Source organism: Chlorocebus sabaeus, chromosome 10 (genome assembly GCF_047675955.1).
Source record: "Chlorocebus sabaeus isolate Y175 chromosome 10, mChlSab1.0.hap1, whole genome shotgun sequence".
NCBI lineage: Eukaryota > Metazoa > Chordata > Mammalia > Primates > Cercopithecidae > Chlorocebus > Chlorocebus sabaeus.
Genome location: NC_132913.1, coordinates 48,028,259 through 48,055,922, shown reverse-complemented (window position 1 = coordinate 48,055,922; position 27,664 = coordinate 48,028,259).

Here is a 27,664-nt window from a genome sequence, read left to right as displayed (position 1 = left end):
AAATAGACCTTGTGTTAGACAATTTTGTCCAATTGTAGGCTAATGTAAGTGTTCTGAGGACATTTAAGTAGGCTAGGCTAAGCAATGATGTTTGGTAGCTTAGGTGTATTAACTGCATTTTCTACTTATGGTATTTTCCACTTATGATGGATTTATTGGGACATAACCCCATTCTAAGCTGAGAAGCATCTGTACACGTATAATGGAATTGCACAACGAAGTGATTGCAGATGGTAGAAGCCAGGTTTCTCAATGTTGCACTGGCAAGTTACAATAGGCAAAAGGGAGGAGGCTAGAATGATGTTTAGTAATGAATTAGAATTGGAGACATCAGTATGACTCTATTTAGCTTAATGTAGATACAAAAGGTCACATATTAAAATATTTATGAATGTGACTATATACATGGGTTAATATGCAAACATGTTACTTGCTCTGTCAGCTGAAAGGACCTAAAAGTAATGACTCCTGTACTCCCAGTAGCAATGAGCACTCTTAGTGCCAAGATCTTGGTTTTTAATCTGTTTCTCCAATAAAAGGAACCAGGGCTCCTTGGAAAATGGCCAGTTCTAGAATTGGGGCAGGAAGTATGTATGATGAGTTTGGAGTATATTCTTATGCCAGAAGGTAAGGAAGTGCTGGGGGAAATACACACACACACACACATACACACGATGATGGGGTTATGTTAAAGGGACACTGGTGTCCACTGAAAGAGCTTCCAATGGCCAAAGCTGGAACAAATTGAGCAATAAGATAAAAAAAAAAGTAGTATTAAATTATAACATAAAATATAAGATACATAACCATGCATTCATACTGATATAAATGAATGATTGAATAAATAAAAAAGTACATGGAACTAGACAAATGTTTCTTGCAGAAAAACCTCCAAATAATTTAGGTATATATTTCACCCTCAAGGAGGTAGAGCATAACTCACTACTCCTTAAGTGTGAGCTATGCATAGTGACTTCCTTCCAAAAAGTATAGTATGCAAAGTATAACTTTGCAGTGGAGAAATCTGAAAAGTACTACCTCAGCCGGGTGGGCAAGGTTAACATGAGCAGTGGTAAGTCATGTTGACAGTATGTTCCCTTGATATAATGTGATGAGAACAACACTTTATTTTTGTGGTCTTCCTTTCCCAAACCCATAACCCTAGTCTAATCATGAGAATAATACCAGACAAATCCCAAATGGAGGGCATTCAACAAAATACATGGCCAGTATGCAAGACTGTCAAGGTTATCAAATATAAAGAAACTGAGAAGTGGTCACAGCCCAGAGGTGCCTGAGGAAACATAATGACTAAACATAAGATGATATCCTGTATGGGATCCTAAAACAGAAAACTGACACAAGGTAAAAACTAAGGAAGTGTGAATAAAGAATGGGCATTAAAGAATAATGTATCAATACTTACTTATTGTGATGAGTGGACCATACTAATGTAAGATATTGTTAACAGGAAACTGGGTGTTGCGTATATGGTAATTCTATCTTTGTAAGATTTCTGTAAATCCAAAACTGTTTTAAAATTTAAAAAATTATTTAAAAGAATGTACTGAGTGTCTACTTATGTGCCTGGAACTGTGACTATAGATAATGAACTCTGCCTTCATGGAAATTATTGTCTGAATAGTGAGACAGGCATTAGTAAATAATTACATATATAACTATATAAATATTAATTGTATAAAAATTACTAAATTGTCATTCAGTAATATTCTAATACAGAAATTACCTTAGTCTGAAGGTCATTGAATTTTCCCAATAAAGTGGCATTCAAACCAAGAAGGAGTTGTCCTGGTATGGATGAGGAGAAGAAAAACACTAAAAACAAAGGGAATGACATGTGCCAAGGAATGAAGGTAAGAGAAACATGGCTTTTTTTTTTTTTTGAGATGGAGTTTCACTCTTGTTGCCCATGCTGGAGTGCAATGGCATAATCTCGGCTCACAGCAACCTCTGCCTCCCGGGTTCAAGAGATTCTCCTGCCTCACCCTCCTGAGTAGCTGGGATTCCAGACATGTGCCACCATGCCTGGCTAATTTTGTATTTTTTGTAGAGATGGGGTTTCTCGATGTTGGTCAGGCTGGTCTTGAACCCCTGACCTCAGGAGATCCACCCGCCTCAGCCTCTCAAAGGAACATGGCATTTTGATGGAGAAGAGAAACAGCCATTGTTCTTGGGGCTCTGAGCTCAAGGTGGGAGAAGGGAGAGAGTAAGAACAGAAGCCAGGTCCCTGAGTGGTTTCTATTCAGGGATCCACAGACTCCAATAGGCTGATGAGTAAAACTCTTTACTTCAGTAAAATTGGTCTCTTTTGTTACCCTTTTACTTTATGTATTTAAAGATATTATTCTGAAAATGGGTTCATAAGCTTTAACAGATGCCCAAAGGAAACCAACATGCCACCATGTTAAGGATGTTAAACTTTATCCCAAGTGCAATAAGAAACCATTGAAACATCTTAAGCTGCTTAAAATTCTTCATTGGTTCAATTTGCCTTTGGAACAAAGTGCAAACTCCTTAGCATGAAATGATCTCCACAGGTATCTTCAGCACTTTTTGTTGTTCAGCTCCTGATACCCCAGTATCCATTTTGTTCTACACTTAAATCCCACCAAACCTCTTGAGGTCATTAGGCAAGGCCTGCTGTTTCCCATCTTCTTGTGTTCATGCTGCTTCCTGTGCCTGTAAAACTCTTTCTTCCTTATCTACTTACGCTTCTAGACTGGGGTCAACAACAGCCTTCTCTCTAAACTTTTTCTTGTCTTTCCAGATTAAAATGAAGCCTCTGTCTTCTGCGGCCCATTATACTCTTTGTGTGCTAGAGAGAATGACGCCCCCACAAAGATGACCACATGCTACTCTCCAGAACTTGTGAATATATTATCTCATATGGTGAAAGGGTCTTATCTTGAATTATCTGGCATACCCAATATAAACGCATGGAGTCTTTATAAGAGGGAAGCAGGAGGGTCGAAGGAGATGGGACCAAAGAAACAGAGGAGGTGGGGGAAAGAGAGAGTACACACAAGTGTGAGTGAGTACTGAGCTTGAAGATGGAGGAAGGACCACAAGCAGGGTATGCCGGCAGCCTGTAGAAGCTGAAAAAGGCAAGGAAAGGATTTCCCCCCGGACCCTCTAGAAGGACCATAGCCCTGCCAACACTTTGATTTTAGGACTTCTGCCCTCCATAACTATGAAATAAGTTTGTGTTGTTTTGAGCAAAAAAATTTGTGGTGATTTGTTATAGCAGCAATAAGAAACGAATGCTTTAAGTCCCCTAATTAGTTATGACCTATTCAATTACCCATTCAACAGCAACAATTAAGTCTTGAGGGCCTTCTTTGGTCTTGGTACTGTTCATGGTGCTAGAAATCCAATAGTGTATGAAACAAATGAAGTCACTGAGCTTATGGAGATTACATCTCAATGTTTGGCACATACGAGGCTTTTAAAAGTGTTTGTTGAATGAATGAATCAAGACAGTTTTATAATTATGGACTTAAATAAAAGTGATAGAAGTAATTGTTTCTTGGTAAGAGACAGGGTCTTGCTGTGTTGCCTATGCTAGAGTACAGTGGTTTTTTTACAGGTATAATCCCACTAATCAGCATGTAAGCTTTGACCTGCTCCATTTCCAACTTGGGCCAGTTGACCCCTTCTTAGGCAACATAGTGGTCCCCTGCTCTTGAGAGGTCACCGTATTGATGCTGATCTTACTGTAGACACCTGATTGGCATAGCGTACTACAGCCTAGAAATCCTGGGCTCAAGTGATTCTCCTGCTTCAGCTGCCCAAGTAGCTGGGACTATGGTTGTGGGTTATTTACTATGCCCAGCACAAGTAACCTTTATTTAAATAACAATTAAAATGGTATTTAAAAGAATGCAATTTAAACAACAATTAAAATGGTATTTAAAAGAATGCCATTTAAACAAAGAAATGGTATTTAAAACAAAGAAAATGGTATTACTGTAAATCATCAGATATGGTAAGACTATGCCCAAATTCATACCAAAGCAAATTTTACAGTTTCTGAATAAGAAGGAATTCATGGAGTCAAAATTTTTACTACTAGTTTTTTCAGTTTCTGGGAAATCAAATGTATACACCAGGACAAACACTATACAGTTTACATAGGCAGTTGATTCAAGATGATGATACTTGGGCAGATGAGATGAAACTTTGTGCTATTTGGTTTACCCTGCAGACTAGTAATAACATGAAAACAAATTCCAAGCAGGCAAATAATTGATTGGATCCTCAGATTTTTAGAAGCACATTTAGAGGTTGATACTTTTTATAGTGGCTAAGAAATGTGACGAGAGTCTCGACAGTGTTCAGTAAACGCAAAGAATAAACACTGCTTCTTTTCACAGTTTTCAGTGATAAAGCCAGGAATCTTGGAGGGGAGAGACCATTCAGTACAGGTTCTGAATTTCTAAATGACCTTCCCCTTTCTCCTCAGTATTGTGCTTACCAGAAGCTGCATATCTAACTCATGACTAATTGCTTAGCAGAAACTTAGCTCCTGGTTTTCCTTAAGGCTTGGGAACCCAGTTCTAGAGCTAAAGTTTTCTTAGGTTCCATTTTGTGGTCAGGACCAGCTGTGTGTACCATAGTCAATTTGTAGAAAAGCGAATGTAGTAGAAGAATAAACCACCACAGAATGTGGGCTGCAGAGTAACGTAGACCTGGCCATAGGAGGGTATGTCTGAACACTGAATGAAAGCCACTCAAGAGTCAAGAGCCAACCAATTTCCCATGGGGACTTGGACTTTTAAGCAGAAGTTTCTACTGGGTAAGACTGACTCTTACGAGAATTTAGCATTAATTCTCTTTTAATCCGAGCAAACGAGAAAACATGGCTTTGGAGACTTAAAAAACATTATCTGAACTCACAGAAGAGATGATTCCAGTAAAGATAATTTCTTTCCAGCACCTTTCCAAAATAAGAAGAAATAAGAAACCCATAAAACCCATCACAGCAAAGAGAAAGGAATATGTAACATTAGTGAATATGGGTTTTTGTTTTTAATTTGCTTTGCAATTGGAATGGGTTTAATCTTCGGGAGGCTACATACATATTACTATTTTGTTTCTCTAGCTAACATACACTAAGCTAATCCATGATATATAATAGAACTAAAAGGCTGACTCCAAGGACAAAAGTATCAACAATTCTGCTTGGTGAGTCTAGGATCATAGGTTCTATTACAGAAGCCTATGACCTGCCAAGCCCCTAGGGCATATGTGAGAATTAAAGTAGTCAGAGAGCAGATGGAGGCCTGATAACTGACTGAGCATGGGGATGAAGCCATGATTTATGGTGCTTATAGAAAATAAGTCTGGACAAAAATAACAAATTCACACAGCAGAACTGGTGGGAAGCTCAAAACCTGGAGGAACCAGAAGTGGAAGTCAGTCAACAAATGGTGAAAATGGGAGCTAAATTAAAGACACTCTTAGAACATTGTCACTTCCACCACCAACCCCTCTGCACAGAACCTCAGACAAATGCCTGATTCCTGCACATTAACACCCTCTCCAAGCAGGAGGAGACCAGAGCTTCATTCTCTAGAGGAGAGGGAGACTTACTGAGAACGTAATCAAGCTTAAACCTCAAGGTCCTTCATCTGTATAGGCCCCTCCTAAGACAACAGGCCTGAAAGAGCCCTACGATGTGCTCACATGGCAAATATTTTTATAAACTTTGCAAAGTAAAATACTTTAACCACAATTATTTAAGACTGCTAACTTAAGACTTCCAATTCAAGTTCCTCTCCATCATACTCCCTCCCATTTCAAACAGCTTTACATGGCTATGGGCATTTTGGGATATGTCTATGGGAGAGTTGAATTGGAGATACATTTAATTTGGGTTTACCAGGATACATTTGTGTGGTTTGTAGTCACTTCTGGGTATAAAATATTGCTCACCATTCCAGTGTAAAAGGGACTACCTATTGTACCAAGTATCTTCCATTGTGGCCCAAAAGTTATACAGTGGTGTGAATGTATCCCATGGTGCCCAGCGTGGGGAATATGTAGGTAATGAAAGATAAACAAGCTCATCTGTAGAGAGATATTCCAATCATCAGATTTATAATTAGTAAACAGAGGATTTGGTTCCCATCAATGTCTGCTCAAAATGGAAATTCTCTCTTGTCGGAAACAAACTTGATGATACAGTGTGTACAAGTACAAATGCATCATATATGTTTTTATGGGAATTGTACCAAATAGAATAAATCAAAATTCCTGTTTATGGGGAAACAAACATATATACAGTTAATAAATATGTATGTAAAGTCACATGATTTATGTCTCCCAATGGATCAGATTGCTTTCAAGGAAAAATGGCCTAGAACAAGTGTTCTAGTATCAAAACTCATACATACATGTATTGAAGAATAAGATGAAATATGTAGTATATTTATTTAGAAACTGAGAGAAAATTTAGGTAAAAACTTACAGGAATATGAAACAAAAGTGATAATGACAATTAAAATTGGTAGGAATTATCTTAAGGGTAAAAAAGCAACTCAAATAATCTTGAGGGCATATTAAAACAATAATTTATTAAGAATAAGAAAAATTTATTTTTGTTATCATTTTAAATTGGTGCATAGTAATTGTACATATTTGTGGGATACCTGTAATATTTTGCTACTTTCATAAATGTGTAGTGATCTAGGTAATTAGGATATTCATAACCTCAAACATTTATCATTTCCTTGTGCTGGGAACATTTCTAACCTTCTCTTGAGCTATTTTGAAATATACAATACATTACGCTACAGTGCTATTGAACACTAGAACTTTTTTCTTCTATCTAACTATATTTTTGTACCCATTAACCAACCTCTCTTATCTCTCCTGATACCTTTCCTGTCTTCTGGCAATCACTACTCTACTGTCTACCTCCATGAGATCACTTTTTAAGCTCCCACAGATGAGTGAAAACCTGTAATATTTCTGTGTTTGCCTTTTCTCACTTCACACAATGATTTCCAGTTTCATCCATGTTGCAGCAAATGACAAGATTTCCTTCCTTTCATGGCTGAATAATATTCCATTGTGTAAATATAACACATTTGCTTTATCCATTTTTATCCATTGGTGGACACTTAGGTTGTTTTCATATCTTGGCTGTGTGCTGCAATAATAATGCTGTAATAAACATGGAAGTCCAGATATTGAAAAAGAACATATTTGAATAGAAACAATGAGTGGGCTTTTGGATAATTTGGCAATTCAATTAATGAAGAAGTGAGAATCATATGAACATAGTAAAAAATTTAATTTCTTGCTGTTTTACATGAAATATTGATATTATAAAGATAACATAAAACTCCCAATATGCCACTGTGATGAAGACACTGATGACAAGCTGGTTAATGAATGTCATCAGTTTAAAGATTCTTTAAGACTAGTCATTACACAAGGCACCTTGAAATGCCCAGAAATCTTTCTGTTAATAATGGAAGAAATGTAATAGAAAGCTCTCCAAATTTGGCAGCAATCCTAATTTACATGACATTACCAATGAGTTGTGAAACTGTAAAAAACCTCTAAACTACCAATATGTTTTAAAAAAATTTAATAAAGCTAGAGGAAAAACTGAATTATTTTCCTGGCCGCTGTGAAGTAAATGATATTATAAGATTGTAATATAAAGAGACAAAGAGTCTGTAGCAAAAAAAAAAAAAAGTAGGATAAAAAGCATTATAGAGTGAATTAATAAAAAGTGTCATTTTCCTAGATTTTGTAACATTTGTGGAATTTGTCAGCTTTGCTAAATGTGCTATTGGTTTTAACTTATTTTTCCATTATAAATAAATCATCACTTTCATAATGAATTCAGATTCATGATTTTGTGCTCTTTCATTTAAAATGATGTCACATTGTAAAAGCATCAGGTTCCACAAAACTGTATCTGCTCCTACTCAAGACACGCTGAAAGGGACAGGCTTGGGGCTCACAAGTGATGCAGGGCTGAAAGCTGAATGTCTGCAGATGGAAAGATGGTGGACTTTCTGCACTGACCTCTGCCTGATCATCCAACAGCAAAGCCGCCAGTTCACATGCCTTAGTCACAAATGCAGAGCTCTGGTTAGCTTTTTCATACCACCTTTTTTTTAAAGTGAAACATAAAAAATTGCAGAGAATAACATGACCACATGTGACACAGACTTATCACATATATTGCCATTTTTTCTATTCTCTTTGGATAGATCTATTTTTAAAGAAATAAAACATCGGGCCAGCATGGTGGCTCATGCCTGTAATCCTAGCACTTTGGGAGGCAAAGGTGGGCAGACTGCTTGAGTTCAAGAGTTTGAGACCAACCTGGGCAACATGGAGAAACCCTGTCTCTACAAAAAATAAAAAAATAAGCCAGGCAGGCATTGTGCATACACCTGTAGTCCCAGCTACTTGGGAGGCTGAGACAGGATAACTTGACCCCAGGAGGTAGAGGTTGCAGTGAGCTGAGATCATGCCACTGCACTCCAGCCTGGGTAACAGAGCCAGAACCTGTCTCAAAAAAAAAAATATATATATATATATATATGTGTGTGTGTGTGTGTGTGTGTGTGTGTGTACATATATGTGTGTGTATATATATACATACGCATATGCATACACACACACACTTATAGTTGAAGGCCTCATGTGAAAACCTCCTCTTTCCCTCCTATCCCATGAATTACAGTTCTTGTTAGATTTGCTTTCCAAATATATCCCAAATCTGGTTACTTCTCCTACCTCCACTGCTGTTACGCATATCCCAGACCACTGCAGTTCACCTCTCTTGGAGATGAGAGCAAGAGCCTCATAAGCAGTCCTTTTGCTTCTACTCTTAGGATCAGTTCTCCACTCAACACAATGATCTTTCATAAACGTAAGTCAGATTGTTTCATTACCTTACTTTAAAACCTTCCAGTGGTCTTCCATTGCAATGAAGAAAAAAAGTCCACACTCTACAAGAATCTTCATGACACGAAAGCAGGACAGGCCCACTGTGTGAGGTCATCTCTCACCACTTCTTCACAGGCTCCATTTGCTGAAGCCACTTCAAACAAGTCGGCTGGATACACCTCTGACCCTCACGCCTTGTGTTTCCACTTGCCTGGACTGACCCCTGGACCTCTCTAGTACTGTTCAGGTTTCAGCTCAGTGGCACCTCCATAAGTAACATCTCTACTCTATGCCTTTATGCTATCTTATTTTCTTTATAAGCTTTTTGTAATCTGTAATTATCTCATTTGTTTACTATTATAATTTTTTGGTCTCTTTTATACACTGGAATGTAAGCTCTGTGAAGGTGGGAGATGTGATTCTTTTCATACTGCTGTATTTCAAGCAGTGCCTGTTAACATTGCAGCCAACCAATACCTATTTGTAGAATAAATTCAAATTAAACTTCTCTGCAACATCACTGGATATTAGTTAATAAAGAAGCAGCAGGCTGGGGGGTGGCTCACATCTGTAATCCCAGCACTTTGGGAGGCCCAGGCGGGTGGATCACTTGAGGGCAGGAGTTTGAGACCAGGCTGACCAACATGACGAAACCCTGTCTCTATCAAAAATACAAAAAAAAAAAAAAAAAAAAAAAAAAAAAAAATTAGCTGGGTGTAGTGGTGCACACCTGTAATCCCAGCTACTCGGGAGGCTGAGGCAGTAGAATCGCTTGAGACGCAGAGGTTGCATTGAGCCAAGATTGCGGCACTGCACCTCAAAAAAAAAAAAAAGAAAAAGAAGGAATGACTTCAAAAATCTAAGAGAACATGATCTTTGACTTGGAATGTCATATTCAGACAAATTATTAATCAAGTGTGACAGCAGAAGAGGACACTTTCTGACATGTTGGGACTTAGAAAATTTGCTTTCTATATCCCTTTCTTGAGAAGCTGGGTAGGTTCCAATGAAAATAATTATTAAACCAAGGGAGAGGGAGACACAGGATCCAGAAGGCAGCGGATCAACTTATTGAGCACAGGAAGGCGATGCCTCAGGGTGACAGTGGAACAGCTGTCCTAGGGAACAACTGGTCCAAAGAAGAGTTGGGACAGAGGCAGCCACCAGGAAAAGAACTATCTGATAATAGAGGTCCTTTGGGAAAACAAGAGCAAACAAAGCAAAAACAAGATACGCAGGTGGAAGATATTATGGCACTTTTGGAAAAAATTAGGAAGAATATTTACATAGTCATAACTGTGTAACTGAAAACAGGCTGAATAATTCTATTGGGAAAATGACTTCAAAGAACTAAATCCTGGTTTATCATAAGAGGAAGTTAATGTCTAAAATCAACAAATTGAGTAGTAGCAGTATACATATATTATTTGGGAAGTAAAAGGTAGCTATCTGATGAAATAGCTAAGAGGCTAAACAGTAGTTGCCTCTGGTGAGTCGAACTGAGAAGCTGGGAAGTGTGGGGACTGAATGAGGAGATTGTTGCTTTCCTTTTCAGATTTTCAGTACTATCTGTTAGATGACTGATGAAAAGAAAAACATGTAAACATTTAAAAAGCATAATTTCTTCTGGTAACAGTGATGATAACAGCAACAACAAACAGACAATCCAGGCTTTTGCTGGCTTCCTTCTCTGATTTGGGAAAAGATGTATTACTGTCTTGGAGATGTATTACATTTGTGGATGACACCCATTGACTCCTTTGGGAACCTGTGGTTTATTTTAGATAGCCTTAAAAATTTAAAAGCCAAATTGTGCAGTTAACTTTTCAATGCTGCATGGTTTAGAAATTATGTAGTTATGTCAGGATAGTGTGTGTGTGTGTGTGTGTGTGTGTGTGTGTGTGATGTTTTCGAGAAGTGTCAGTAGATTTGGTTCAGAACAAGGGCAACTTGCATTCTTCTGATAGAATTCCCAGTTGGTCTGCAGTGGTAATGCTTATGGGAAGATCAAGATTGTGCATGTGGTAATGTCTAAGACTTTGGAAAAAACCTTTCAAATATTAGCCAGACTCTTTGAAGTCAATTCAGAAATACTAAAAAACAATTCACAAAGAATGTTCTTTTGGAAGTGGTGAGTTGGATAGGAGCAGGAATGACTTTTAGCTTTATAACTTTAAAAATAACATTCTCGAATTTTATTTTAGATTCAGGGGCACATGTGCAAGTTCATTACATGGGTATATTGTGTGATGCTGAGGTTTGGAACATGAAAGATCCTGTCACTCAGGTAGTGAGCATAGGACCCAACAGTTAGTTTTTCAACCCTTGTCCACTCGCTTCCTCCCCAACTAGTAGTCCACAGTGTCCATTGTTGCCATCTTTCGGATATGATTGTTTTTGGAGGTAAACAAGCATATATTTAAACAAAATACAAAAAAGATTACAGTTGGAGTTTTTGTGCTTCTAATGTTAATGGGGAACACAATAAGTAATAATAATAAACAGCAACTTTCAACTTGACTTTTGTCCAAACCAAATAGAACTTGAAATGTAGAAGTTTAGACATTTGCAAAATGAAGAATCATTGTATTTTTGCATGATCCTAAAAAGTTTCCCATTCCTAACACAGCATGGGTTAGGAATACAATACTACTAGATTGCATCATTTTTACTGTTATTGGTCAATACAGCCTGGGTACATTCAATCACTATTCGTTGACTAGCTCTTTACCCACAGGAATAGACTGAACTGACCCTGTTCTCTGTGGGCGAGGGAGCCTGTTCCTAAGACAAAAAAGCATGCAGCTTCTGCCAAGACTCACTTCCTTCCTGAGTCATTTTGGATGCAAACATCCTTGGCTTCATCTGATGGACAGAGGATGAGAAATCTATTTGTCAGATAAACGGGGTAAAGAGATAAAGAAAAAAATCACAACCACTATTTTGTAGTAAGCTGGGAAGGATGAGCATTATCTTAGTTTTCTGTTTTATGGGAGAGAAAAAGAGACTAGGAAAAGACTGTTCTAGATAGGCAAGAAAGTGAGGTGATCTATGGGTGGTGTTACCTGCTCGATCAGGCAGTTCTGGGAAAGGAACACATGCCTGGGGTATGCCACAGCCAGTAAAAACAACAAAATAAACAAGCAAGCAAGCAAGCAAAAACAGTGTCTGGATCTTGCAGGGTTTGGGATCTAGGCTAGTGCTAGGCAATATCTTGAAGTAAAAAATGTGTTGTGTACAGCGTTTTACTTTAGCTTGCTCTCCTTTTACCTCCCCAGCCCCCACTCAGAACACACAGTGGAGTTTCCAGTATGACTCTCCCAATCCCAGTGAGCTTGCCCGCTTATTAGATGACTGCAAGCCTGGGACCCAAGATGGGGCCTTTTTTTTGACCTGGAGCTATGGAGAGAGCCCCCTTCCTTCTCTGGCTGTCAAACTTTAAGAATGTGTGCTAGAGCTAACTGGAGCCATTGCTCTGGCCTCTTGGGGATGGCCAGTTTGAGAGAATGAGGCACAAAAAGAACATTCCAAAAATCCAGAGAGGAGGGTGTGAGAGGGAGGCCATGAGAGGAAGAGCACTCAGAAAAGCTGGAGGAGAGTGTAAACAACAGGAAGTGACCGTACCCCTGAAGCCATTTCCAAGCCTGCTCTGTCTCTGGTTTGGTCAATAAAAACCTTTTTTAATTTAAAATAGTTCAAGTTAGGTTTCAATTTGAGATGGAAAGATGCAGCCAAGAGTCTTGCCTTGAGAGACAGTAATGATCTCAAAGGGAGTGAAAACGTCAGCGGTGGGTTTTTAGATGTTGTAACACTTGGACAGAGGACATTTAGAGCAGCTTTCCTTTGTGACATACTGTCATAGCTGCTGAAGGGAAAGGGAACACTGGGTACTTTTTTTAAGAAAATATAGATTCATTGAGGGAAAACTGATGCAAAACAAACTACATATATTGACATGTACAATTTGATCAGTTTTGATATATTAATGCACCAGTGAAACCATTACCAAATCAAGAGAATGAACACACCCATCACTCGCAAAAGTTTCCTTGTGACCTTTTGTAATCTCTTCCTCCACATATTAACTTCCCACCCCAATCCCCAAGCAAGCAATGAACCATATAAATGGAATCACAGTGTATGTACTCTTATTTAGGACATTATTTATTTAGAATATGGATTCTTTCACATAGGATAATTAATTTTTGATTCATCCATGTTTTTGTATCCATAGTGTGCTCTCTCCCCACCTCCCCCACTTTTTTTTATTGCTGAGAGTATTGCATTGCATGGATATACCACAATTTGTTTATCCTTTCACCTGTTGAAGGACATTTGAATTATTTCCAGTTGTGGCTACCAAAAATGAAGTTGCTATGAACATTAGCATACAAGTTTTTAGATATACCTTTTCATTTCTCCTGGGTATATATATAGTAGGACTAGGATTGCTGGCTTGTATAGTAAATGTTATGTTTACCTTTTTAAGAGATTACAGAACTGTTTTCCTAAGTGATTATAAGCATTGTTTAAAAGTTCTAGTTGCTACTAATCCCCATCAGATTTTGGTATTGCCTGTCTCTTAGTTGAGCCATTCTAATGGGTTTGTATGGTTTTAATTCGCATTTTTAAACTTTTGACAATGTTGAGCATTTTTCATGAGCTTATATGCCATCCTTATGTATTATTTTATTGTCTGTTCAAATCTTTTACTCATTTAAAAAATTCTAAAAAATTTTAAAATTGCTTTACTTAGGCATAATTTACATACAATAAAATTCACCCCCTTTAAGTATACAAATCCATGATTTCTAGTAAATTCATAAAGTTGTGCAACAAATAGCACAATCTACTTTTACAAAATTTTCATCCCATCAAAATATTATCTCCTACACATTTGTAGTGAATCTTCACTCCCACTCCCAGCCCTAGACAACCCTAGATCTGCTTTCTGTCTCTACATATTTACGTTTTCTAGAAATTTCATATAAATGGAATAAGAAAAGATGTAGTCTTTTATATCTGGCTTTTTTCACTTATCATATCTTTGAGGTTTATCTGTGCTGTAGTATGTATCAGTCATTTGTTCCTTTTTATTCTTGAGTAGTATTCAGTTGTATGTATTCAATTATATGCATATATAACATTTTGTTTATCTATTTGCCAATTGATGGACATAAATTGTTTCTAGTTTTCAAATACCGTGAATAATGTTACCATGAACATTCATGTGCATGTCTTTGTGGAACATGTATTTTCATTTCTCTTAGGTAGGTACCTAGGAATAGAATTATTGGGGTGCATAAGTGTATGTTTAACTTCTTTAAGAAATGACCAAACTCTTTTTTCAAAGTGACTGTTGTATTTTATATTTCCATCAACAAAATATGAGGGTTCCGGTTTCTCTACAGTTTTCTTCAACAAGATTCAAGTCAAATAACTCCCCATGCTAGTACATGTGGCCTTTTACTCTGGACAACTGAACCAGGGATGGGCCCTTGGCTGATAGGTGCTCTGCCAGGAAAGCTCTGCCCATGAGGGCTGACAGAAATCAACTGGGGATCCTCTCTCTGGCAAATTGGATATAAAGAAAGAATAAAGTGCTTGGTGAAAATACATGCAGAAGGAAGCAGAGACACAGAAATGCTGAGTCCTATGAGGGCAGAGCACTAGATGAGAGTTTGGTGAACTGCTCCAGCCATGAGGGAAGCAGATCTGCACTGGACCTTGACGGATCTCCCCTCTGACACAGCCTCTCTTCTTCTCCATCTGAAACCCTTCCACTGTTCCTTCCAAAGTAGTCCCTGATGATCAGCAAATTCTCCCATGTCTTTACTGTCTCCTTGACATATCTTATGTCTTCTCTAGAACCTGCCTCTCTGTCCCTAAGAGATTTCTCCTCCTGCAGCACTCTCAGATTGAGGCTGCTCATCTACTCACAATTGACGTTCATCAGGGTTAAGAGGTAGAGTCAGTGCTCTCTTCTCTCTCTCATTGCCTTTACTACACCAGTGCTTCCTGCTCCAGACTAGATTTCCATACTTTTGTTAACAAATGTGTATCTCCCCATGAGACTCAGATCACTTGACCATAACACTCTCCATCACACTCTGTTTCTGTCTCCTTCTGTGTCCTTATTCAATGAACACCTACAGTCAGTCCTCCTCTCCTCAGAGACTCCTACATGTAGGCAACTTACTCAGCCTCCTTGTTTCTGAGTCCCTTGACCTTCTCATCTCCAGTGTCTGTCTCCTCTATTCTACAGTTGCCACTTCTTCCAAAGTTTCACTGTGGAACTTGCCATCACTGACTCTACCTCTGAAGTTATTAATTTAAGCATTTCCCTCTCTGACAACAACTTTCTAACTTTCCAACATGCTTTGTAAAGTACCTCCTCTTCAAGTGTTCTCTCACCTCATCAGGACTTCCTTGATCAACATTGATAACTATCCTCCCTCTTAATCTATCAAAGCTCTGCTATCTTCACTTCCCATTCTCTCCAGCTCAGATTCCATGTTCTATGATTTCGAACACTCCTTTTCTATGTCATATATTTCCCATACCTTGTCCATCTTCCACACTCACCTTTAATAAAAAAGCAATTTGAGGAATTCCACCTACATCATCTTCATAGATTTTCCCAGCAATTAAGGGTACAGGTATCACTATACATTCATGTTCTCCAGACTAAACTGGGCTCCCAACACTACCTGGTTACACTATTCTACCATTCTCTTTATTTTTATTTTATTTACTTTTTTGAGATGAAGTTTTTGTTCTTGTTGCCCAGGCTGGAGTCTAACGGCACAATCTTGGCTCATTGCAACCTCTGCCTCCTGGGTTCAAGTGATTCTCCTGCCTCAGCCTCCTGAGTAGCTGGGATTACAGGCATGCACTACCATGCCTGGTTAATTTTTTGTGTTTTTAGTAGAGATGGGGTTTCACCATGTTGGCCAGGCTGGTCTCAAACTCCTGACCTCAGGTGATCCACCCGCCTTGGCGTCCCAAAGTGCTGAGATTACAGGCATAAGCCACTGGGTCGGCCTCTACCATTCTTTTTAACAATCACTTCAAAGCTTTTCTACTGTCCTCAAACCTTTGATCAATCTCCAACAATATGCGCTTCCCTATTCTCAGCATATGATTCTGTCTTCTACATCATGGAAAACATGGAAGCCTTTAGAAACTGAGCTCCTTCATTTACTACTCAGCAGACCTACAGCTCTGCTCATTAAGGATTTTGCATCCACTTTCTTCCCTCCTATTGTAATGCAGGAGGCATCCTTCCCTCTGCACCTCTTTGTGCTCTCTGACCTTACACATAGCTACTTTCTCCGGAACTCTTAATTCATCCTGTCTCTCACTCATATCTTCAATATCTAAATTTTTATCTGTACCAGATTCTTCCCAATAGCATTTTAAAATACTATAGTCTCTTCAGTCTTAAAGGAAATCTTCCCCCTTTTATCCCTTAAACACACATACACCCCTCACAGGAACCCCCCTGGACCCCACATCCATCTCCAGCTGCTGCTATTTCCCTTCTTTTCCCTTTAGAACCAATGTCTTTAAAAATTTCTCTATAATTATCTATTCTGGCTTCTGTTTCTCACTATATCACTAAATCTGTGTTCACTAAGGTCACTGAGAAATTCCATGAGGCTAAATCTAATGGATCCTTGGGGTCTTATCTTCCTTGACCATTTAACCCATTTGATATGTTGTTCATTCCCTTATTCTTGAAACAAATTAGGCTGCCCAAGAGACACAGTACACAGTAAACCAATGCATTCCAACTAGGGAACCAGAGAGCTGGATTCTAGGCATCTTTTTAACCACCAGTCTGTCAACCTTCCTTTTAACCACCAGGCCACTTAGTATCTCTGGGCTGAAGTGCCACATTTTTTAATGTGAAGAGAAGACTTCATGTACGGGAAAGTGGGGGTGGACCAGATGGCTTCTTGAGGTCCTTTTTAGCCCCTGGAACCCATGGTTGCTGATTTTGAGTCACACATGAGTTAGCAGTCACATTTGTATGCATGGTTCACCATTCCCATCTTTGAAGTGAGACATTTTCTCTTGCTGCCTAAATTACTTTTAGGTTATAACTTCACCTTTGTAAATGATATTAACTCTTTCAGGTCTCTAATCTGTTCTTTACTAATGACTGGATTTTCTAGAGAAAAATAACTAGCCAACTGAAATACCAAGTTAGCTCCTTCAGCGAGCTAAGAATGCTAGGCTATTTAAATTCATAGAAATGAAATTTTACTCACTGGGTCAAAGCACTAAGGAGAGAATCGTTTTGCCCCAAAGACTAGAGCTATCAGGAAGACATATGCAATGTTTATACTGGCCTCAGGTCTTATAAATGCCTTGAGGGGAAAAAGGTAGCACAAGTAACAGAAAATAATAATTTATTTTTATTTCTAGACCACCCAATGTAGTTCAGTAGGAAGAGAGTGGACTTAGGGCTAGAACTGAATTTAGACTCGGTTCAGTCAGCAGTTGCTCTGTGAACTGGGGCAACCTACCTCAAATAGCTCATCTGTAAAATGGAGACAGTAATGTCTTTATTTGGTCTCCTAGCATGATTGTGAAAATCGAATGAGCCTACAAATATAAAAAAAAGGTTGAAAAGTACAAAGGGCTGTGCAGCTTAAGGTATTTACTAATGGAGAAATGAATGTCCTAGAAAGAAAGGTCTACTGGGGCAAGGACTTTCTGAATATGTTTGTAGTAGACAGGGCATTAGATTTATACTTCAGACTATCACATATGACATAGCAGAGTCAGAAACTGTTAGAATATTGACTTGTTAGGGGGAAGAGAGTTTTAGGGAGAAAGATGTAGATGAGAATTGTTGGTTTCAATCTTCCTTCTGCATGTAGGTCTTTCAACCTACAGAAGTTGATCTATAAACTTGAAGGAGATTGCTTATAACTTCTCAGCCATAGAGATTGCAGTTTGCAGAAGTTTTCCAAAAGAATTATTGCTTAAAAGAAAGGAACAAGCAGAAAGAAATACAAGTCTAAACAGACCAAAAAGTGAGATAATTTAAATTTGTTAATTTCTTCCAAAATTTTAGTAGATTGGAAAAATATGGTCCTGTGTCTCACTGGTATGCACTGAAAGAAAAGATCTTTTTCCCCTTTCCTTAGTTTCTTTCTCTAAAAGACATCATATATAAAAGAGGAAACTTTCCCTCTATCTGGTTTAAACTAATTTCAAAGATGTTAATATGAAAGTCAACCTAGGTACATTACAGTATGTGAATTTAGCTACTTTGTTTCCACACTATTGTTTCTTCTCACATAATCTTACACATGACATACTTGTCATCACTTTTTTCTTATAAATCTACTGGAAAGGTCCAATCATTAGGCACATTATTTTGTGCATAGAAATTTACCTTTCTCCCTTGCTATTCATGATTTGAATCAGGGCCACCTAAAGCAAAAATTTTCTACATATCTTCCTCCTCTAATCTATTCCATGAACTCACTGCTCTGCAGATGGTAAAGGTCTGCTGTTTATAAGTAGTCTTGTGAGAAAATTATTAAGTGATTTCATGGGTCACTCCCATTCCATCTGATTTAGGAAATAATATTTTGGTTTCCAGGATTTGCGTGCTTTTCTTGGCATCCTAGGGTATAAAGAAAAAGATAAAACTCTCCAGAAATATAAGGGGTAGTTCACTCTACTTACTCATGTCTGCAAGATTCTTACTTTCCAATAACAGAACCCACTAGAACTGGTTTAAGCAGAAAGGGCTCTATAAGGATAATCAGATCACTTACAGAAATCTTTGGGACAGCCAAAGAGGAAACTATTTTAACAAAAGCTTCAGAGTAGACACATCACAGCATCCAACATCTACCATTTGGCACTATTCATGCTAGAGAACAGCATAGTAATGGAAATCTAGGTTCCATTACGATCAATATTCTTTTTGCCCAGTGTTCATTCTTAAATTTTAGAGGAGGGGGAATATGAATTGCTTTCAGTTTGTGAATATACATGGGAAATAGTGTTTGAAATTGCTAGATATGAAAACATGAGAACAATTCTGGATTTTTTTCTCCCTCACTTTGTTTAAAGCATCGTTTCCTAAAGATGGGACACCTTTCTCTGCCAACCTTCAAAATGGCTTAGGTAGTACAGGATTGTGGCATTATGTAGCCTTGAACCCATATTGAGGACTGTATTCTATTTTCAATAATCTTTCAGTCCTGATTATATTAGGACAAAGTTCAGTATTTATGCCAGTGCTTTTAATTTTTCTCCCCCTTTTTGATATCCTTTTTAACAACAACAAAAAAAGCAAATCTCACTCAGGCTCAGAATTTCAGCAGGTGGCCAATGGAAGTGAGTTAAACTTTAGTAGTATTTTTGATCTTATTGTATTCATTTTTGTAATTTACTTTTTATGCATAGTACTAATGCTGGTTTTCCATTTCCAGGTCATTAAAGTTTCCTTTCAAAATAAAAAAAAAATTAAGTAAAAAATTAAGTCGACTTACAGAAAATATTAAATATACCACATATAAGTGGTAAGTAGATGCAGGAAAAGATGCAGGTAGGTGGAGGGCAAATGTCTAAAATCTCATAAATACTTCCTTATAGAATGTTTCTGATGCTTTATATACAGCCTTGGAGCAAGTTATTTAACTTCTGCCTAAGGTTTTCATCTTAAAATAGAGGCAACTTTCGCTTACAGAATGGAGTGGTTCATGGAGATAATGAATGTAAACTACTTCACAGTGTCTAGTACAAGGCAGAGGTTCAAAAAGTAGTGGCTATTACTATCAGAAAAGGTAGGTATCAGACTTCTCATTTTACAGAGGAGAAAATTCAGGCTCAGAGAAACTATGTGACTACTATAAAGTTACGTATTACCTACTTTGGGTGCAATCATTTCTTGAGCATTGAGTTAAATTTCAAAAGCCACGTTTCATCACATTTCTGATGAGTAGCTGGGAAGGTATATATAAAGACTGACTCTACAGCTGATTTGGTGCATCATTTTAATAAATTGCTAGTTACTTTAGCTAGATGGATATCAGTATTGATGATGCCATGTGTGTAAACTTGGTTCTTGAGAGATTCCTCATAATTGCACTGTTTTGTGATTGCAGAGTGTAGTTATCACTAAACTAAATGCTGTTGGTGACAAGAGGGACTGAATGAGAGGATATGATAAAAATTAATCTTCTCTACTGGAATGCAAAACTCAAAGTAGGGACAATTTCTTCCTCTCCTCCCCTCCCCTCCCCTGCCACTACTGGAATGCAAAACTGAAAGTAGGAACAATTTCTCCATCCCCTCCCCTTCGCTTCCCTAGTGAAGACAGACAAGCATTGATTTTAGGAGCACTGGTTTAGAAGCAGTTGTACACACATGTATGAAGAGACAGGACATCAGGACCAGGAACCATAGCAAGAATAATCTTATCCAGAATTACTATTTTCCTGTGAGGCTACCATGCCACACAACCATGCTATACAACCAGATTAGCATATGAAACTGCATTCACTTTGGTCTTGACAAGTGCAGAGTGAGCAGTCTCTAAGTGTGAAACTGTGGTGTTGCATTATTTCTGGCATTTCTAGAATAAGAAATGATCAGTTTTTTTTTTTTTTAAAAGCATAGAACAGATTTAAGATCAGATCATAAGGCAGTGGGAAAAAAATTCAGAGCTTGAAAATTTCCATTTACTTCATATCAATCTTAGGCTCAGGCACCCATTCCTTGCTTACACACATAGTTAATATAGTCTGAACTAAGTTTATTCAACAATTACATTCACTTGCTTCCCTAAGTTGACAGCAGGACTTTATTATGGTATTTATCAGCATATATATAAAGTACACTTTTCAGTTGCTTTTTAAAAAATATTAAAATGAAGTTGTTTTGAGATTGTGTTTGTATCACATTTCTTGGGAGAGCAATTTAATAGCAGCTCACAGTATTGTTGTAGCAGGGGTGATTATAACGTTGCATAAAGTATTAGTAATGCAGTTCAATATGGAAGTCTGTAAAGATGAAAATCAGAAAAATCACAAACTGTCACCAGAGTAAGTAGTTGCAATTACCTCTAAAGGTAAAGGATGAAATCTATTTTTTACACAGATTTTTTAACCAATGTATCTGCAGTTTGTAGATGACCATTTATGTAATTTGTGATCGGATTGCTTGACAAATGAGACATGTAAACAGGAACTGATACTAATGAAAAACAGTGGTAATGTATTTGTTCAAAGCTGCCTGAGACTGCTTTAAATGTAACATGCTTCTCTATGAGAAACACATGATTCTGGTGTAAGGGTAGAATTTCCATGAAATGGTTAATCTGCTAAAGATACCAAGCCATTTGGTAAATGCAGGGCGTTCAGTGCTAAGAGTGAAGCAAAGTGGCAAGTTGCCAAGGAGAGATGGAACAGCTTCATAGAGATGTTTGTTGCAAACATTTTGATTTGTGGCAAACTTGTTTGCCTCAGGAAGTCACTGACAGTGGGGGAGGAAAGGAGGTAGATGCTATAGTTGTGTCTAACACTGATCCAGACGAAACAACAATCAAAACCCAGGAGCTGACATTCAATCATCAAAGCATCCCAGTCATTGTACAGTGCACCTATCTGGCCGACCCTCAAAACAACTCAAAGAAAGCAGAATCTTAATTTATAAAACTAGGAAATGGAAAACTGCAATATCTGAACACTTGTATCTAAGCTCAGATAGGAGCAGTGATAGTATTAAAATAGAATGGGTTTAATAATAAATCTTGGCCATACAACTGTGATCTACAGAGTAGTGAATTTTTAATGTTCATTGGCTCTGCCTCCTTTTAGACAGTATACAAGTGTACTATGTCTGCATATACAATGATGCCTTTATATTGTGGCAGTAGTTGAAGAAATGGCTGTGCCATGATTAATTGTAGAACAGAATTGCTTGACAGCAGAGCTGTCAAATATCAAAACACTTGCCAGGATTTTTAATTGGACAAGCTGAGGAATGTATACTGTTGCTATAACTGAAATCAATCTATAATTTGAATGAAAATTAACTCTTTAATACTGCCTTCCTCCTTACCTGCACGTCAAAAAACAAACAAACAAACAAACCCAACACGAGCAAGCAAGCGAGCAAGCAAACAAATGAAAATCCTCCATAGAAATGTTTTGCATGCAGACATGCATTCATGATGGATGACTGATAAATAAAGGAGCAGTGTTTGTAAAGCTCTTTGAAGTTTGCAAAGAGCTTACATGTACATTATTTTGTTTAATTCTCATAATAACACCATAAGATGGATTGTGCGGGCATTTCAATTCAGTTTTCAATGAGGCCTATAATGGACCCAGTTTTGTGCTAGACACTTCAGATAAAAACATAAAATAGAGGACATCCCTGTGACCAATAAATTTGACAAAAGAGGAAACTGAGTCTGAGAGAGAGAGAGACAGAGAGAGACAGAGAGAGAGAGAGACAGAGAGAGAGAGAGAGATGGTCTAGTAAGATGTTTTGCTGTAGAGACCAAAAGTCTGTATTTTTGGATGCAAACTCCAATGCTTTTATCCTTTTACGATGGTACCTCTGAATGGAATGAGGCCAAATTAGCCAAGAGAGAAATACATTTTTGTTGAAAGCTGGTTTCCAAGGCACTCTAAACTTCATACAGTGAAACCAGCTTAGCAGATAACTCAATTCAAAGATCACCTGCCTATTAAAGCAAGGTTTTTAGGCCACCGATTTTATTTCTTTTAGGAGTGATGCTGAATTAGCTTGCATTAAAACAGTGAATTTTTCAGCTTTGACATGTAATGAGCTTGGAAGACATCACTCTCAGTCTTACAAGAAAAAGCTAGATGAACTGAAAATTAATTGTATTTCTTGAACCTATTGGAGAACATAAGTTGCAGGCCAAACAGTCACCCCAAAATGTAAAGAAACAGGTGCATCCAGAGAGATATAGCTGTGATCTGTTTACCGGGAGCAGATGCCACTGAAGCCATAAACTGGTAAGAATATTTAATGAGGACTTTGTTGGATTGCTGTAGGGTTAGTGTGGACCAGCAAAAACTTAAAAGCTCCCGGGGGCTCAGCCTTTGGGAGCCCTATGCATTTGTGGGTTTTACCTCCGGAAACCCTACAGGGTTCTCACTGTGAAAATTAGAGAAAAATCCCCTTGTAATTTTCACAGCGGGAGGGTACATGAAACAGTACTGAAATACACCTTGGGAAAAGTAACTAGATAAGTCAAGCTGATAGTATGTTTCCTTCATATGACGTGATGAGAATTGCATTATCCCTCTGTGCTCTTGATCCCCAAAACTCATAACCCCAGATTAATTACGAGAAAAACACTGGACAGGTCCCATTTGAGAGACATCTACAAAATACCTGACCAGTACCCCTCAAAGCTCTCATCAAATACAAGGGGACTTTGAGAAACTGTCACAGCCATAAGGAGCCTAAGGAGACATGATGACTGAATGTAATGTGGTGTCCTGGAATAGAAAAGTACAGAAGGTTAAAAACTAAAGAAGTCTGAATAAAGTATGGACTTTAGTTAATCATAATGCTTAGATATTGGTTCATTTGTTGTTTAAAAAAAAAAAAAGTACCATACTAATGTAAGGTGCTAATAAGAGGAGAAATTAGGTGTGAGGTACATTTGAACTCTCAGTTCTATTTCTGTAACTCTTCTGTAAATCTAAAACTATTCAAAAAGCAATGGATGAAAATGTAAGTAAGATTGCACTGAGTTTTGAAATATCTTCTTAAGTTCACAGCTTCTTGGGAAATCCCTACGTCAGTAAGCAAAATTGATTAGCCCTAAGAATAGTTCTTTGTCTCTGAAGGCCTCCTCTTTGACTTTTCAACTTGGTTGAGATGCTAAGGATTTGTGAGGGAGAAAGTGGCCCCCAGTGCGGTCACCTAGATTGAGGAATTGGCTCTTAATATTCTGCAGTGACAGATTTCACGGTAGAAAACAGTATCTGGAAATAAAACCAGTCACGAAGGAAACAGACTTCTGACTTACCAATGTGACCAGAAGCACCACAGATGCAGTCGAGTCCGATTCTTCTACTTCACACATGAGGATATTGAGCCCTGGGAGGAATGTATTCATGTCAGATCCAGGATTAGAACTCAGTTTTCCTTTGTCACCAATTTCAAACATTCAGTGAAAATGATGATACAGTGAACACCCTATACCCACCACTACATTGACTCAATGATTAATATTTTGTCATATTTGCTGCCTGTATTTGCAAAATCATTTAAAAGTAATTTGTACACCTTGTGACACTTCATCTCTAAAGATTTCAGCATATATTTCCTAAGATCAGGATATTCTTTTATATACCCACAATACCATTATAAAAATAACTAAAAATAATTCCTTAATGTATCTAATACCTAGTCCATTTTCTACATTTTGAAATGTGTGTCTCAAAATGTCTTTTATAATTTTTTTTCCTCAAATTACAGTCTAGTCAAGATATTTCACTGCATTCATTTTATCTTTATCATCTCTGTTCATCTGGAACATTCCCCAAACATTTCTTTTTGGGATGTTAACTTTTTATAAAATGCCCCATGGCACACTAGGGAAAGTGGCATACAAATCTGAGGCCTGAAGGTAAATAAGTATGTGTCATCAAATGAAGACGTATGGAAAAAGGGAAAAGATTTTCTGAGCCTTTGTTTCTCTGTTCTGGCTGCAATCCCAGAAGTCAGAGGCCCAACCTGAGTTACTGTGGAAGAGGACAGAATATTTGGTGCCCCCTCCATGGCAAACAAACAAGATACTACCCTACAATTGAAAGGGACAGTATTTCTCTTATTCCAAGTACACTTGAGATTGAAAATAATACATTTCTTTCAAATGACAAGTACTTGCAAATGCAAACTCATAAAGTTCCACATCTTTATGGGAAGGAGTTAACAATCTCTTCACAGTAATTCTGGGATTGGGAGGTGAGGCCATGTTTTTACATGAAGACACAGATACCTCCCAAAAGATACTCACCCCTCCTGGTCTGTAAACTTTTGAAAATTAGGACTGCATTTTGTTCAGTTTTATTCTCAGTGTCTAGCAGCTCAATATTAGTTGAATGCACAAGTCAGTTATAAAGTAAGTTGGATAATATTTGCATTTCTATATTAAATGCTTTGTTGGGCATAGCAACAATTTATTTTCCTGAACTCCTCACCACATATGTTTACCATATGCCCTGACACCAAGCCTTCTTTCTCATGGTATCTCTGTAAACTGGAAAAATAGTACAGAAAGTGTCCTGACACAGTGTTCCACTGTTTCCAAACTATCAAAGCTTGTAAAAAACCTCCAATGATATCTAGATGCTGCTCTTACTGTGACTCTTCAAGAGAGAGAACATGAATTCCCACAAAACTAGTTATTCTGACTAACCTATTAACATTCTTGTACAGGCCCAGAAAACTGATTTACTCAGGACTAAATGAAAATCTGGAGCCCTAAGCTGAGAAAATAGTTGGTATCCTACCCACCCATGTTTAAACAAAATAATAACAATAATGAGACTATTGCTTGCTCTTACACTATAAAATAAGAGCAAGGAAGTTCATTGAATTTCTGTTTTTTAAACCATCCTAAGTATTTTAAGGCTGTCTTTCCTTTTTTATTGTGGTGAAATATACACAAATGTTACCATTTTAACCATTATTTATTTTTTAAAATTATTTATGTCAATTGTTTTTGGGGGACCAGGGCATGTTTGGTTGCATGGAAAGTTCTTTAGTGGTGATTACTAATTTTGGTGCACCCATCACCCAAGCAGTGTACACTGTACCCAATATGTAGTCTTTTATCCCTCACCCTCCTTCCAGCCTTCCCCGTGAATCCCCAAAGTCCATTATATCATTCTTATGCTTTTATGTCCTCACAGCTTAGCTCCCAATTATAAGTGAGAACATACAATGTTTGGTTTTCCATTCCTGAGTTACTTCACTTAGAATAATGGTCTCCAACTCCATCTAGGTTGCTGTGAATGCCATTATTCCATTCCTTTTTATGGCTGAATAGTATTCTATGGTATCTATATATAAAAATAACTTGCAATATATATATATAAAATATATATGTATGTGTATATATATCCTATTTGCAGATTGTATGTATATATATCTAATTGCAAATTGTGCTGCTATAAGCATGTGTATGCAAGTGTCTTTTTCATATAATGACTTCTTTATCTCTGGGGAGATACCCACAAGTGGGATTGCTGGATCAATTGGTAGTTCTACTTTTAGTTCTTTAAGGAATATCCATAATGATTTCATAATGGTTGTACCCGTTTACATTCCCACCAGCAGTGTATAAGTGTTCCCTTTTCACCACATCCACACCAACATCTATTATTTTTTTCTTTAATTATGGCCATTCTTGCAGGAGTAAGGTGGTATTACATTGTGGTTTTGATTTACATCCCCTGATAATTAGTGATGTTAAGCATTTTTTCATGTTTCATATTTTGGCCATTTGTATATCTTCTTTTGAGGATTGTCTATTCCCGTCCTTTGCTCAGTTTTTGATGAGATTGTTTTTTTTCCTTGCTGATTTGAGTTCTTTGTAGATTCTGGATATTAGTCCTTTGTCAGATGCATAGTTTGTCAACATTTTCTTACACTCTGTGGGTTGTCTATTTACTCTGCTGATTATTTCTTTTGCTGTGCAGAAGGTTTTTAGTTTAATTAGGTCCCTCCCATCTATTTACCTTTGTTTTTGTTACATTTGCTTTTGGGTTCTTGGTCATAAAGTCTTTGCCTCAGCCAATGTCTAGAAGAGTTTTTCCAATGTTATCTTCTAGTTTTTTTTTATGGTTTCAGGTCTTAGATTTAAGCCTTTGATCCATCTTGATTTTTGTAGAAGGTGAGAGATGAGGATCCAGTTTCATTCTTCTACATGTGGCTTGCCAATTATCCCAGCACCATTTGTTGAATAGGGTGTCCTTTTCCCACTTTACATTTTTGTTTGCTTTGTCAAAGATCAGTTGGTTGTAAATATTTGGCTTTATTTCTGGGTTCTCTATTCTGTTCCATTGGTCTACATACCTATTTTTGTACCAGTACCGTGCTGTTTTGGTAACTGTAGCCTTGTAGTATATTTTGAAGTTTGGTAATGTGATGCCTTCAGATTTGTTCTTTTTGCTCAGTCTTGCTTGGCTATGTGGGCTCTTTTTTGGTTCCATGTGAATTTTAGGATTTTTTTTTTCTAATTCTGTGAAGAATGATGATGATATTTTGATGGGAATTGTATTGAATTTGTAGATCACTTTTGGCAAGTATGGTCATTTTTACAATATTGATTCTACCCATACATGAGCACGGGATGTATTCCCATTTGTTTGTGTCGTCTATGATTCCTTTTGGCGGTGCTTTGCAGTTTTCCTTGTAGAGAGCTCTATTGCCTCCTTAAGTATATTCCTAACTATTTTATGTTTTTTGCAGCTGTAGTAAAAGTGGTTGAGTCGATTTGATTCTCAGCTTGGTTGTTTTGGGAGTGTAGCACTGCTACTGATTTGTGTACATTGATTTTGTATTCTGAAACTTTACTGAATTCATTTACCAGTTCTAGGAGCATTTGGATGAGTCTTTAGTGTTTTCTAGGTATATGATCATGTCACTGGTGAACAGCAACTGTTTGACTTCCTTTGTACCGATTTGGATGCCCTTT